The 15703-nt window shown below is 37.9% G+C and overlaps 1 protein-coding gene across 1 annotated transcript in view; it reads right to left on the reverse strand.

Annotated features, from left to right (window-relative positions):
* The window catches only part of Mesr6 (misexpression suppressor of ras 6), a 470406-nt gene that overhangs the window by 240614 nt on the left and 214089 nt on the right, over positions 1-15703 (reverse strand). The window lies entirely within an intron of this gene.

The following is a 15703-nucleotide window of genomic DNA, read 5'->3' on the forward strand; positions in this document are numbered from 1 at the left end:
GCAGATAGGGTATAATCATGGCGAGTTTCGTATCTCGAAGGGGCACACGGGAAGATGGTCCAACATCTGCCGCTGCAGGGAATCTCTGCCCACATGCTGGCCGTCGTGCACGTACGTACGCACGCACACGCGTAAAAAGTGACATAGCTACACGCTGGGACGTCATGTAAATTCATTCGAAACACATGGCAGGGCCGAGGCGGCGTTTTTCTCGTGCGCGCAAAAGGGTTCTTCCACGGTGGAATCCGAGGAGCGCCGCACGGGGGGCTCCGGGTAAAAAAGGCAGACGATAACTTCGACTTTTAGACAAGGACCACTCTCTCTCTCTCTCTCTCTTTCTCTTTCTCTTTCTCCTTACCTTCTCTTTCGCCTTCTCGACCTCTGTCTCTGTTACGAGGGACCACCGGCTCGAATGAGTCCACCGGTTAGCCGCTTCTTTTTTATTTAATCGCCTCGATCATCCAGTGCTCGGGGTGTCCGATGCTTTGCAATTTCGGCTTAGCGAAAATTTAGAGGGTAAAAGTTTCTTTTGAGATATGATTCACCTTGGAGGGTGATGGCTATTGGATTTTGTATCGGTGTATTATGTATGATAATCCTCGTATTGTTCTAAAAATATGGCGATAAATCGTGGAAACTATTTTTACGAATTCTGTAGGCAAGTAATAAATCAAGGATATGTTGGATTAAATAGGTCGAAGTTCGAATCTGATTTATAGGATTGTTTATAGCGAGCATGAAAATATATCTAATAGATATAACTAAAATCAATCGCGCGAATGCTGTTGAAGATGTATTTACGCGAGAGGTATTTTTGGAACGATTTCAAACAGAGTACTAATCATAAACAGGTATGGCAGATGTATTAATCGGAGCTAGCGACGAACGTTTTCCCTTTCTGATTAGATTTTTAATAAACATCGGACGATCTTCTCTAATTAACTTACCATTAAAAGTAGGCACACGATACGATCATTAAATCGAATAGTATGCAATTATATGTACAAGTATTAAGACAATTAGCTTCAACGAATTATACATTTCGATATCAAACTCATCATCGAATAAAAAGTTTCTTAAAAAATCCACTAGAAATCATAATAAAATCCAGTAGCAAGATCGTAACAAGATCTAACGAAAGATCTAATTGGTCTATCCAGTGATTTTCTTTTAACGAGTCTTCGATCTGATTGTTCCGCGACGTTAAAAGAAGAAATAAGGGAAACCTAATAAAAAAAAGACCTAATAAAAAATAGAATCACCGATGTAAAACGCAGAGAAAGGAGCAAGTAAACCAACAAGGAATAAAAATACACCGGCTCGAAATAACAGGGCATTCGGGTAACGAGTGTTCCCTCGTCTAACGAGGGTTCCGTGGAAATCGTTAACGGGGTAATTCTCGCGTTCCGCGGCTAATTACACGCCGAAACCATGAAAATTCCACCGCTCTTGATTCATTATGCTGCCACGAAGACAATAATGGATCGCCTTTTGTTTTCGATTCGTCAAGTTCAAAACCGGGGGAATTTCGATCCGGCTACGAGATAGGCTGGCTCGTTGAAACGTTAACCGCCGCGCCGGAAAACCGCGGCAAGCGAAAAAAAAAAAAAAGAGAACCAGAGGTTAGATAGACAGAACACAGGAGAACGATGGAAAAGAAGGAAAGAGATACACGAACAACGTGTACAGGGTGAGGGACTATGTGATGAAGGGGGAGAGGAGAGAGAGAGAGAGAGAGAGAGAGAAAAGAAGAGAGACGGGGAAAATAGGAGTAAGCTCGCCGCGCGCGGAATTGCAGAACTGCCTTTAATTAAAGCCATCAAGCTAGTTGAACAATTATCATTAATTATGGACGTTGCTTGGCCGCTCACACGAGCAGTCCTCGTCGTCGTGGCTACCTAGAGAGAACGGTTTCACTTCGTTCGCGTGCACGGCGTCAATTTGAAAAGAGGTGGTTGTAAGAGGAAAGAGGGAACGAGAAAGGAAAAAAGAAGAAGAGAGATAAAAAATGAATACACGGGAGATGGGGAAGGAAAGGGAAAGAAGTACACACGGCCCTGCCCTCATGATGTATTTTCATCGACGCTCTACTTTGTAGCGTCTTCCTCCTCCTCTTTTTCTTCTTCCCCGCTCTCTCCCCGCTTTTTCCTTTACCTGTTAGTCTCAGTAACTGATTTAAGAGGTACAGTCCAATTTGAGATAGCTAGCAAGACGATTTTTACCGCTAATTAAAGGTGCGTTAATTAAAAAAGTACAGCCCCTGGTTTCATGCTCGAATCGGCCTTTGATCGCTTATAAATCGTTGGATCATTAGCCAGCTCGGTTGCTCGCGGACGAATAAAACCCTTTTGCGGTTCGTGCGCGACGATCAAACGCGGGAAGAATAGACGATTCTTCTTTGATTCCCTCTTTAAGCGGTGTGAAACAATAGTACGTACGGAGAATAGGGAAGAACGAGAAGAAGGGGAGAAGAATATTCCGTCAGAATTCATGGTCTTGAGAAATACAACGATTGTTCAGAGGCGTTTAAAATTCTTTGAGATTAGGGTTGAGAAATCGTCGGCGGTAGATTCTTTCCTCGAGCAACGAGAAACAAGCGTAAAAAAAAAAAAAAAAAAGAAAGAATCATGTCATAATAAAAATGACGATTTACGTTCTATGTCATTGTTATAAAATTGGGGTCAATGATTTCAATGATCTACGCACTTCGGACACGTTTTCTCGCATCTTAACGATGTGAAATATCACTGAAGAATGTTAATCTGATGTTTTCAAAGCTATACATATATTTCGAGTTTGTCTTGCCGCAATCGAAATAAAGAATGAAGTGGATTCTATTCGATAGGAGTTATTATAGAATCTGCTTATTGTTATATTTTATAAGATTCTGACTGAACGAAGCTTCTCTATTATTTGAAAGCAATTTTATTCGTTGGACTATTATTTCTTGGATTTTTGAATCTTTATGTGTTAAGTTGGTTAGTTCGAAATCATTCTAAAGTTAATATACAATGTTAGTTTTCATGGTATCGTATTTATCTTCATAGTTAGTCGTGTTATTTTTATAGCTAAATAAAAACAGAAATAGAATATAGATATCCTATTTTGCAACAGCATAGCGCAATTTTTCTTCTATTTCTAGCTCTAAACCGTAAAGATAAACTTGTCCTAATCCATTAAGCGATAATCACAGTCATAAAAAAGCTGGAACAACACGCTAGACAAAGTTTTCTCCTTCGATAGTATCTCACTGTTTATCATCGTTCTCTGTGTCTGTAATAAATAGATTTAGACATACACCATTATGTTCGTGTATAGTCTTTAACCTTTACTCGATGCTAGGGTAAAGTATCAATTTACTTTTTCTTCAAACGTCACCCAGGGAATATAAAATGAAGTATCTACATTTACCCATTATGCCAACTAGTCTTCAACGATCGTTAACTCGGCTTAAGAACACCTTACTCTTGAAAATAAATCCTCCCTTGTCCTACCATAGTTATTTTACTTCTATTTTTTATATTTGAGTGTATTAATTGAGAGATTTAAAAAAGAAACGGTATAAGCGAACAAATTTTGTGACTGTTAACTTAATTCCAAGTAAACTATGAGCAAAGATAAACTTTAATGGAAAAATTTTCATTACTTCATTCACGAAATTACGATTAACAATATAAATTATGCTGCTACACGAGAAAAATTAAGAAAATAAATTGCCGATGAGAATATTAAAAGAAAGCGAAGATACTTGAATTGAATCTAACTTCGAATTTAATTGAAAATCGGTTTCTTTAGAATTCAGAAATCCAAGGGAAAGACGTATAGGCGATAAAATTTTTAATTTGAGATAAATTCTCTAGATACCTAAACATAGATATTAGAATAATCTAAAAATATAAAATCTACATGTTTTGAACACTATCGTACGCACTTATAAATCTTTAAAAACTCATATATATTACATATTAACGTTTCTCCCTATTTATCTCTTTTTACGAAAAGATGTAGCTGTACCATTTTTCCTTGATAGAATTCTTTATTAGTACATTTCTCCAATAATCAGAGATTAAAACTACAGATACTTTCGTTCTCTAAACACACCCAGAGAATAGTCACGATTTCTAAAAAGAAAGATAAGAGACGAAAAACAAGCTTCCCTAACAGAGAGAAGTCCCTAAAAAAGGCTCGGTGGCTGACCACGGCTAATCTTCTCGCGCCCCATAATTAATTACACGTTATCTGGAACAGGTCCCGATTACGGCGTGTGTCTTAACGGGACAATGGTGAACGGGGCCCTCGATAATGGGCCAGATAGCGTGTCCTTATTAGGAAAAATTTAAGGTTCGAGCAGCGTGTTTACGAGCTGGCCCGGCGTTCGGCCCGCGCCAACGACAGAAACCGAGCCATATTTCTCCATGAAATTTAACGAACCTCTGGCGCAATGGGACACCATTAAAAAATTCCTCAGCGTCATATGCCATCGTGCACGCAACGCCGATAAACGCCGCCGGGCGAACGCAGGCCGACTACAGAGTAAACGAACAGGAATGATAATATTACCAGACGTTTCACGCAAGCGCCTTTGCAAAAGTGCCATCGGTGAAAAAAACTAATTTATTGGACGCGTAGCATAATTGTAAGCAGGATCGATTTATGAGGCCGTGTACGCGTGTCCCGTTCGATACCTTGCACATTGGACACGCTGCGTGAAAGAGCTCCCGCTACGAAGTTTCGCGGTAATTTTCTGTTTTGGTATCCATGTTTTGATTCTTGCCCCTTTTCTTTTGTTACTAGCGAAGGGAAGTGGAAATTGTTTATGGGTAATAATGGGAACTTCCATAGGATAGTAAGAACAGCACGTTTGGAGTTATAGTCAGGAACATCGAGAATTCTAGTTTAGTGCTTTGACAAATTTTGGTTCAATGATGTAGTTACTATTTGTTACGAAAGATGTCTATTATTTGTTAAGCGGTAATTTTTCTTAAAATTGTAAGAAAATCACGAAATACTAGGTGTTATTGATACTGTACTTAGGGTTTTAACGAAAGTATACGAAATTTAATTTTACTCGTAATTGATCCTATATCTAAAGATTCAAAATATGTTGACCAATATCAGGAAAAGGCAAGAACACTGTTTCTTGTATAACATAGTTTATTCTCTATAGATCCACCATTTTTCCGTGAATATTATTATTGTTCTTACCATTGTCATTAAAGTTTCAAAGAAAATATGTTGAGAAAGATCAGAAAAATATTTCTTATACCAAATAGTTGCTCTATAAATCCATTATTCCGCTATAAATATCAATAACCTTCTTCGATAATGAAGAGATAAAGATACACCTGTATTATGACAGGATAATATTTCCCAAAATATTCATGAGAATTATTATTTTAGATCCCCCTCGATATAAACGAAGAACGTAAATTTTCGTAACATAGTCGAACGGACGTTTCAATTATTTAAGCTGACAACGAGCGCACTCGGCCGAAAGAGTTGGGAAACTCGAAAATGCATTTCGTGCACGTAACGAACTTAAATAGACGGATCGTGTGCACCGGTTGGCCCGCGAGTATTATCAGATCAATAATTGCCAAGGAGGGCCGAACTTGCCGAACTTCGGGCCGCGTTTCAAGCTAATTCCTGCCTATCAGACCCGTGTCTGTCACCCGTAGCCTTCTTGGAAGTAAAAAACGAGAAGTCGGTTTCGCGTCACGGGGGAAAATACGGTTGCCATGTACCTAACGAGACGAACCTCGGGAATTAAAATTATGAAAAATAAAGATTCCGGATGGATTGAAAAGAAACATTTAAATAGTGAAGCTACATAAAATATTTAAAGTTCGAGCGAAAAAGTCGAGAAATTCGAGGAGTATAAAAGAATTATCAAAGCTGCGAAACCAGTGCAGCTTGTATGTAACCAAAATTCATGTTAAAAATTTTCTGCAAACGTATTTCGACATATATATTTCTATAAATTTTATATCAATTAAAAAACGATGATATCAAACCCATATAAGATCATTCTTTTTAAGAAGAAAAACACGCAATATTTTAAATTTATGAAACATTAATTTCCTTACGATGAGCTTCAGATAACGTACATTCGCTATAGCTCCATTACTACGTAAATTATTTCATCCCCTGTGCATCGTACCGAGTACATTACAAACATTAAATGAATATTTTGTACATTCTTGTATACTCTATACATTCTATATAATTTTACACGCTTCAAGTATTCCACGTTCGCATAAACATCCGCAGTTTATTCATTATACTTACGCGTAAATAAGAAGCGAAGAAAAAAAGACGAATATTTCGTAAATGAAATAACTACTACAAGTCGACGACCTATTATCCAGAAGGAAATTCTTCGCGAAGTTAAATTATAATCTCCGTTCGAACTACCGAAGCTTATTGACTATACATTGAACAAAAACTCGAAGTACCTACGTCGATGAATATGAAGGTATAATCTCTCAGCGAAAAAATACTGGCAAGGCGCAACACAAAGGTACAAAAAAACGACCTCCCGCGTTAAAGGGGTTAAAAGGGACGGGCAGCACGTATTTCTACGATCGTGCCGGGCAACAGGAGGAGCAAAATCGACGACGTTTCGCGCATAATTAAGCAGTTCTTGCGGGCGTATTTCAGGGCCGCGGTGACGTCTCTATCCCATGCGGCTCGCTCATATCGCGGCGTTTACTCGGATTTACATCGCGCATACATATGTATGGAAGAAACTACGATTTGTATCGTCACGTTGGCCAATTAAGGGGCCGGGGTCGTTAACGAAGAGAATAATTAGAAAGCGTTGGCAAGCCGACCGGTGCGGTGGACGACGTGGTGCACGTCCACCTCGCTTTTCAGCTTCTTTTTACTTTCTCGGCTTGGCTTGGCATCGCCGCGAGCCACGTTGGTACATGAAAGAAAGAAAGGAAGAAAAAATCGTAGAGAAAACGAGCGAGAAATGGGAGGAGGAGGGGAAATAAGAATGAAACGAAAAATTAGCGCTCAGATTTTATAGGTCGTGTAAAGACACGGGGAATTAATATGTCTACCACGTGTATTTGCATTCGAAATGCCTGAATATGAAATGGACGCGCCTCCAGGCTCGTGGAATATCCGAGAAACGGGCAATTAAAAGGGGGTAATTGGATAGATTCCTTTTCGCAGGACCACCCAGTGCATATGTGTATTATTCGCCGTTTCTTTCCGCGAGTATAAACTGTTATAGATGTTTGAATGCTTCACAAAACAAATTAATGTAATACAATTTAGACCTGCGATCTTATCTGGGAAACTATATGCAGTTAACACACATTGATGAAAATAATGGATAATATTAAGTAGCGTAAATCTAAGAGCAATAATTGAAGATCAGTGAAAATTGATTTTACAGAGACACCTGAGTCGAGTGACTTTAAGTGGGTTTGCTCACTGTTGAGACCTTAGAACGATTAGAATACGATGTTCATCCACGCTCTAAAACTTTACAAAAATCTTGTGAAATGTCTAGCGAAATGCTATACGTTCAATAATGTTCAATAATAGAACTGACTTTTGTTATTATCGAACCTTATAAAAATATTTTGTTACGTGACAAGCCTTTAGATTTCTGAGTGTTCGAATTATAAGTCAGATTGAAAAGAATTTTTTAGATACAGAAAGACTCATAGGGTAATACAACTAGTCATATTTAGTAAGTAATTTAACATTACTGGTCTGACAACTCCCGATGATAAGAGGATAGTGAAAATTATTTCTAATTATTAATTCGTCATTGATAATTTGTATTCTTTGGTACTACTCGCATATTGTTATTACAAATGGATCAAAGTGTCCGAATACTTATGCGCAATACTGCTTGAGAATTACTAAATATCTAGAAAGACAGTTCTTCATGTATTATGCATAATTTGGTTCGATTGGTGATGAAATATATATACGAATTGTAGCGACGAGTTTATTATAATATTTTAGAAGGGTAGGAAATTGTTACTTCAGAGTCTGCTTTACGAGTTATTTCTTTGTTCAGACTCCCGGAGATTTTAATTTTGATTGGTTCGCGCCGTGATGGTTAATTACTTCCTCGAGAAGGATTTTAATTAGTTATGGACCTCTTTCGACGGATACAATTTCATAGTTTCTTCCCTTCGAATCTAATCAGAATCTAATTTACCCAGTCTATTACATTCCCTGACATCAAACTGTGATTTTCTAACAAACACCAGTTGCTTCACTGAATAATATCACTTTTTATGCGTCTTCAAGCTCATTTATAGCTTTACGTTATAAAATAATTAACTATATACGAAGAACGTGTTATGTAAAACATATTGCAATATATATAAAACTACGAAGGAGATGTTACATGAAATATACCAAGCTTTTCACTTTTTGCTTATTGTTCGAACAATATCAAAAAACATCGCGAACAACAAACCTACAGCAGAAAATTTGTGCGCAATGTCACGTGAATAACAATCAAAATCCTTTGATTTGTCCCAGTAGATATTCCGAATAAATTATTCTAAAGAGGAGACGATCACGCTTGTGCATTGATCAACAATCGATTGCAATGTAGATCGATGCTTTTTATCTGTGATCAGGAAAAATTACCCGTCGTTATTTTTCACTTTCAAACCTATCATTAGCTATTGCAAAATGAAATTGCGATACAATTGCATTTTTTCTTCACATCTACTCTCAGATATATACACGTATACTACCATTTTTAAGTATATGGAGATTTGAGACGATTTTTATCAATGATATATGAATTTTAACGAAACAATAATAAATGAAAAGTTAAATACACAGAATTTAGAGAGATGTTAATTTTTAAATATTATTGCTGATATTAATCACCATAGCTTGTCATTTCTAATTTGATAAAACGTATCCTTTAACAAAACATGCCGAGGACAATTAAAAGTCAAAATACCATATTATCTGACACATACAGACGCAATTTTTTGCATTGCTTTACGATAGCTTTGATAAACCTTGTACTCGTCCTGAATTTTGTAATTTCATAATTAAATTACGTTCTATCGAAAATAATTTGCGTTCACATAATTTTGAGCGGTACTGTACACACAATGGATTTTTCTGCTCCAAATACTAAAATACCGTCGATCAGATTCACGACTGTTGCTCGACTACATGCGACTTTACAAAAAAAAAAAAAAAAGCCAGCATGCACGGCGAATTAATCGTCTCGATGGTCGATTCGCGGGCCGGGGATCGGATTTGTTGTTTTCACCGGTGGTGCAGATTTTTTTCCCTGCCGGAGACACGTTCGCGAATTAATGGTGATGGTAGTAGTCGAGTGGCGGTAGCGGGGAGGGAATCAAGCGAGGGGAAAAAATTTGATAAACCGCGCTTCTGCGGTGGCTTTTTTTCCCTCTACTCTCTGCCTCTCTCTGTAAACCGGCCAGTTGATATTTGCCATGAAAATCGTTCCGCATGTCGACAAACAGAACGCCACCATGCGTTGAATCGCCTGAAAATATATTCCGATTGGTCGATCGGTGTTTCCCGAAATCGCGACCCGATAAAGAGCAACGGTGGAACGAAAACGACGAGGGGAGAGGAAAAGAACAAAACAGAAAAAAAGAAAAATATGCGAACACCGACACGATTTTCGGAGGCTGTAAAAAACACGTGTTTGCACGAGGAGCCGCGGTTGGGCCCCGATCAGATGGCTACAGGACTGATTTGCATGCGACCTTTGCCTCCAGGTGTTCCAGAATTTACATACGAAAGGGTGGCGCTCACAGATTTCTCCCCCTCCTGGATTCCAATTTCTTTCTCTTTCTCTCTTCTCCGTTTCTCTTCTCTCGTTTCGTCTCCCTCTGTACCTCTATCTTCCGCTTTCATCCTCGCATTCTCTCTCTTCTTCCCTCCAGAGCGGCTCTGTACAACCCCCGGTGTACGCATTTATGGGTTACTGGCTCAGCGTGTCGCGTCGTTAACTCGCCGTTAAATTTTCGTTAACGTCGCTCTTTAACCGGTAAGCATTCGCCGGCTGCATGGAAATTACGATCGACGGAAATTAATAGCAAACTTCGTACAATGTTTCCACGTCGATGTTCATTATATATGTAGAGTAAAAAGTAAATTTGCGTTGATGTTTTTACATGTGGAACATTATGCAAGTAATGTTCTCAATGATATAGTTGGATGAGACTGTATTTGCCAAGTCACTGATATTTAACACAACGCTGCATACAAAATCGAAATTCTTCCACATTAAATGCATTAAAGGTGTCCGATTTGATAAAATTATATTTGACCAACTAACAAAGTCGATTATAATAGTGGCAGCCATTTGATGTTCAGTGATATTCAATTTGTGGAGATGACTCTTCTCCGTAATCGATTACTCGTTGAATTTAGTTTCCGTCAAACGTACAATTGAAGAGAGCTTCGAACATTTCTACGATATTTGTTGTACCAGTGTGTGACTCTGTACATAAGAGCACAGAAGCTTCAGTTACTTGGAGAAAAAGAAAAAATACTCAAGAGTCGCGGCAAATTTACACAAGCAAATTTGATCTATCAAGCGAACTACTTTGCTTCGAAGCAAATAACTTCTCATTGATATTCATATTTCGATTGAATTTCAAGAATTCAAGTTACATAAAGAAAGAAGAAAACAAAGCTATTAGATGTAAAATATATTCGTGACAAACCGGCTGAGGCAATATTTTTTATCGAAAATGATCCAACTGTAACCAGTCGCAAAAAAATTCCTGCTCTCGGCTGAAACGAAGAAAACACACGCCGACGTAGGCGGATTCCGCGAATAGTTCGCGAGCGGAACGACGATTGAACGACTGAAAGGCCGTTATAAATTCAATCACGCGCACGCCGGGCCAGAAACGAGCAAACTGAAAAGAGTCCCATGCAATTACTTGTGATTACGGATCGGTATCGCGCGCGATCGAGGCCGCGGCGAATATCGTTCGCGTGGCACGTAACGAGCGTTTCCACGCGAACCATTGATTTATTTATCTCGGAACGCGAGCATAGATCGTGTTTATCGTTTAGAGATTATCCATCTCACGTCGTGGCGGAAACCGTTTCCAGCTAATCGCATTAATGTTTTGTGGACAAGTCGAGTGTTACTACGTTACTCAAACAACAAACGTGTAACAGCAAAAGAGTGACTTTGAAGGATTAGATTCTTTAAGAGTGAAAGTTCTTTAAAATTCTATTAGATCCTAGAAGAGTGACGTTGATTTACCTTGTTTATCGCCTTCTATTTTTTTTTATCAAAGATTCTCGGAATATCGAATTACGATTTTTTCCGACGCTCGTCCCGGGAGTCCGATTGCACAGTGCCACAAGTAAATGACAGTCTTGTCACGAGACGGCTTGTTTTTCTTTAAATTGTCGTTTTCTTGCCGACTGACAATGAGGTAGTTGCAGTTCTTCGAAATGCACATTAATCGCGTGCAAACATGCTCCGATTTCTTGCCTCTACTTTCTAATTTACTTTTTCAATCTGCAACTGGTTATTCGATGTATCGGAAAATTATATAGGGAAGTTTAATGTGTACACTTGCGCCTCTCGTAAATTCTTCTTTTTCTGAATATGGAATTCGCGATACAAGAGTATAGAGTACTTATTAGATACGTGAATGAATGTTTGATTATAGTGGATAAATAATTGTTTTAGAAGTACAGAGATGGATAATGACGATTCTTTCTAATGAATCACAGTGAACAAATTTAGAAATGAAGGCGGAAATAATATAGCAGTTAAGTCTGAAACAATACCGATTTCGACTACTGTCACTCTAACTTCCTGAAAGTTGTAAGAAGGATTTTTCTACTTGGCCTGATATTACAATATATAATCGCGAAACGGGCTATCCACTAATTCAACAAGAACATTCAAAATATTGTTATAAACTAGTAGCTCGACGAACTTCTCATGCGTCTATAAAGATATAATTATTTTTCTTTTTACCACCCTGATTCGCGAGGTCACGAGATTTCAACACAAAATTCCTTCACATCAGCTCTATTCATAATCCCTCATCGATAAGAAAATATTTTCTTCTGAACAACAAGATCAGCAGCTGCAGAATTGCGCTTATCGCAGTATTCCTTTCTCCTCCTTCTCAGAATCATCCATTCAATTCAATCTTCCATATATATATATGAATCAGATTTTCATAATTAGACTATGAATATTTATATGTTTGTGAAACATTCCGATTCTTCTTCTGTACAAAAGAGAAAGAAAAAAAAAAATAAATAAATGCACAGAACAACATGTAAATTCGCAGTAAAGTACTCGCTAGAATATCGAAAGACAAATCCCTATTTACATTTCATTTGTCAGTTGCGCTCATAAAAATCCAACTAGCGAAAACACTGATAAACCATTCGCAATATATCCTCGTGTTAAATAATAATAACAAATATAATTTTTCAGAGTAGTTAAACCTCTATGTATATATATATATATATCTTCTTATCAAAAACATGAAAAGTTTATAGTCAACCGAACCAATTCATAGAACGATATCTATGCACATATAAATGTGTCATGTGATTTTTGTCGGTTCAGTTTACCCCCATCCTTTCCCCTCTTCCGTTCCCAGCTAATCACTTAATCTGCCCCGGAACCTCCCCGGTGTCATTGCGCCTACGCGCGCGTATGATGGCGTGCGTGTGTATGCGTGTTCCGCGATGATGAAGGAGAGGGCCGGCCGGCAGCCATCTTGGCTGACGTCAACTCATGCCGAGCACGCAACCGCGAAACACCGACTTCCTCGTTGCGATAGCGCCTTACTTTTTTATTGCTGCCTCTCTTTTCCTCTTCCCGACCCTCTCTGTTCCGCCACTTCTTTTACGTCCCCTCCGTCTACACACTACGAGGTGTGCTCGTATGTATCGTGTACGTACACGTGTTTAGGTTGCGAAACGAAGCGAAACACCCCTCCCGCGATATCTAAAATGGCGGAATTTAATGGACAAACGCTCGGCCGCTATTCGCCAGTCGCTATGAAAATTAAGGTAGGCGGCGGTGGCGGCTGATCTTTATCGTGGTTCGTTCGGTTTCCCCGTTGTGAAAACGGTGAGAAAATCGCGCGCTTCTCGCGTCACCGAGGATCCGCTGCACCTGTTCAACGAGGAAAAACGGTACCGAAGAATCTAGTTCCTTAATGTTACTGGAACTCTTCGTATTGGTCTTTCGATGGTATCACGTTTTAATCATCGACTTTTTGGTGTCATGGGAAAATAGATAATGATAGTTTGTGTGAAGCAATAGCACTAACGGTTCGAGTCCTTTAATGTTAATTTCTCAATGATTCCAGTAGATTGTAGACGATTTTAATAATTTGAGTTAAGTTTTAGTTTTTTAGGATATTCAATCTTAACTTGCTTTGTATATTTTAAGGAATAAATGTTATTGTTGGTCTCAATGAGGTAACATTGAACATAAATTAAAATGAAATTAAAATCAAAAGAAAATTCAATTTATTGTTAATCAAAGCTTTGTGGCGTATCTATGAGCCTACAGTACTAATAGGAGGGTTAAATCGAGGGTTAAATACGGTTGACTAATAATTTGTTTAATGTACCGTGTAATATTTGCTATGTTGCATTGCTAACATGTAACATTCGCTAAAATGAGCATTTCCTACAGTAAACTGCGAGCACGTGTGTCTGGCTAGGGAGGGCTGAAACCACTTTTATTTCTATCTACTTGTTATTCCTCGCTGAAATCTATATCACTTCGTGTATTACTATTTTATCAATTTGATTCAATTCTACATCACCTTTATTTTTACATATTAAGTTCTAATATTGTCTATCGGTATCTTTAATCGCATAAACAAGAGTCAACTCGGTTCGTCTTAATCGACGATTTATGATAAATTTTTGATTATGTAAGAATTACACGCTCGTAGTTAAATATCCACGATATTAAAAAACATTGCAACTTTGTTTACGATAAGATAATTCTTTATTTTTCTTTCCAAACCATATCGTAATTCATCTTAATCCGGAATGAAGAAAACGGATGATCTATCGACAAATATTTCCGTAATGTCGAAGAACTTTCCTAAGAGCTACACTGTCTTGCCTGTTCTAATATCGTTGCAAACCAGATGTTTATAGTTCGTTGGTCAGCTTGTTTGTTAGTCGTGCTAACCGGAGATGATCCAGGTACATACATGTCGAACGAACAATGTGCAGAATCTGGAAGTTGTCTACTTACAGGAAAATGTAGATATGAAGTTGTTTCAGTAAACCGTGCTCCAAATACAATGAACATTTTTTTTTAATTTTATTCCAATTTTTAACGCGTCGTACTCATAGCTGACCTCGGAGAAAGGAATTCTCTAACAAGTCTATATCTTACAATTGCGTTAATTTGTTATCATTTTTAGATATATACAGTTGGTCGGAATTTCCTTCCTTAGGTATTTCATCGTGTGTAATATCTTAAAACTCGCAGACAACGTTGTTTAAGTTTCATTTTCACACTTATACTTTATCTTTAATTATACTAAAATTGTTACGTTCGTAAGCAAGACGATATCCTACATTAAGTTCTTAATTAAAGGGTTCTAAGAGAGAGAACAACATTCCGAAAAAGTAGAAAGTAACGTTCAAATTAATTCGCAGAATAGAAATACGCAATCCAAGCATTTCGGATGTGTAGAAATTAAAATTCCTTAATAACAATCTACGAATAAGCTCAAACCGTATATAATTGCAGATTCTTTTAATTAAGAGCCAAAGAACTGTAATCAAGAAGAATAACATTCCAATAAAGTCAATGTAAACGCACACGTTAAAGCACCTAAAATAAAAATACGAAATATAGAAAATAAAAGGTATTCCGAAAGTAGAAATGCGGAACCCTTAGCATCTCAGAGATATATCGCTTTAAAATTGAAAAGGTTGACAGATTCAATGAACTTGCATCGTTCGACGATCCTTCGATTTGTACCGCGAAGAACCAGTTTTAAAATAGCGAAAAGGATAAGAGGGTGGAAGTAGTGAAGTAAGAAGGAGTAAAAAGACTTGCCACAGCGGCCGCTGTCGTTGACTCCGATAAAAATTGTCTTTTTTGTAAAAACATCACGATTTATTACGGCGCCTACTGCTCGTCACCGATCGAAAACCTGCTCCGACAAAAAGCGAATGAAAAACGAGATCAATAGCCGGCCACGTCTCGCTAATCCGGAGTGAGCTCGCGTTTCGTTTTCTTCTTTCGGATGATCACGCCGGCGAGTGGTCGGTTAACGCGCGAAATGGAACGAGTAAACTGTTCTGGACGTTGCTGCACCTTTTCCAGGTGAATATTAATTTTTTATACAATCGTTGGATTCGCGTCAATGGTCACGATAGCAGTGAAATAACGCTGAGACAGCAGAAATTGTATTTTTCGTGATCCTTTGTTTTTACACGTGTACGTATGTTTCAGAAACTTGTAACTCTGTAATATCGGATGATTAAGTTCATCGATGTCTAAATCTTCGGATAATGTTTTAACTTCTTCTAGTTGTCAATTATGTTATTCATTATCTGAGAAAATTGATGACAGACTGTTTACTAAGAAACAACATTGCGCGGTTTTCACAAATGCAGAACTTTAGATTTCTAAAATTAAATAGGATCTTAGCTTTATAATAATATTCCTTGATTTATACGATATTTA

This window comes from Bombus fervidus, chromosome 2 (assembly GCF_041682495.2).
Source record: "Bombus fervidus isolate BK054 chromosome 2, iyBomFerv1, whole genome shotgun sequence".
NCBI lineage: Eukaryota > Metazoa > Arthropoda > Insecta > Hymenoptera > Apidae > Bombus > Bombus fervidus.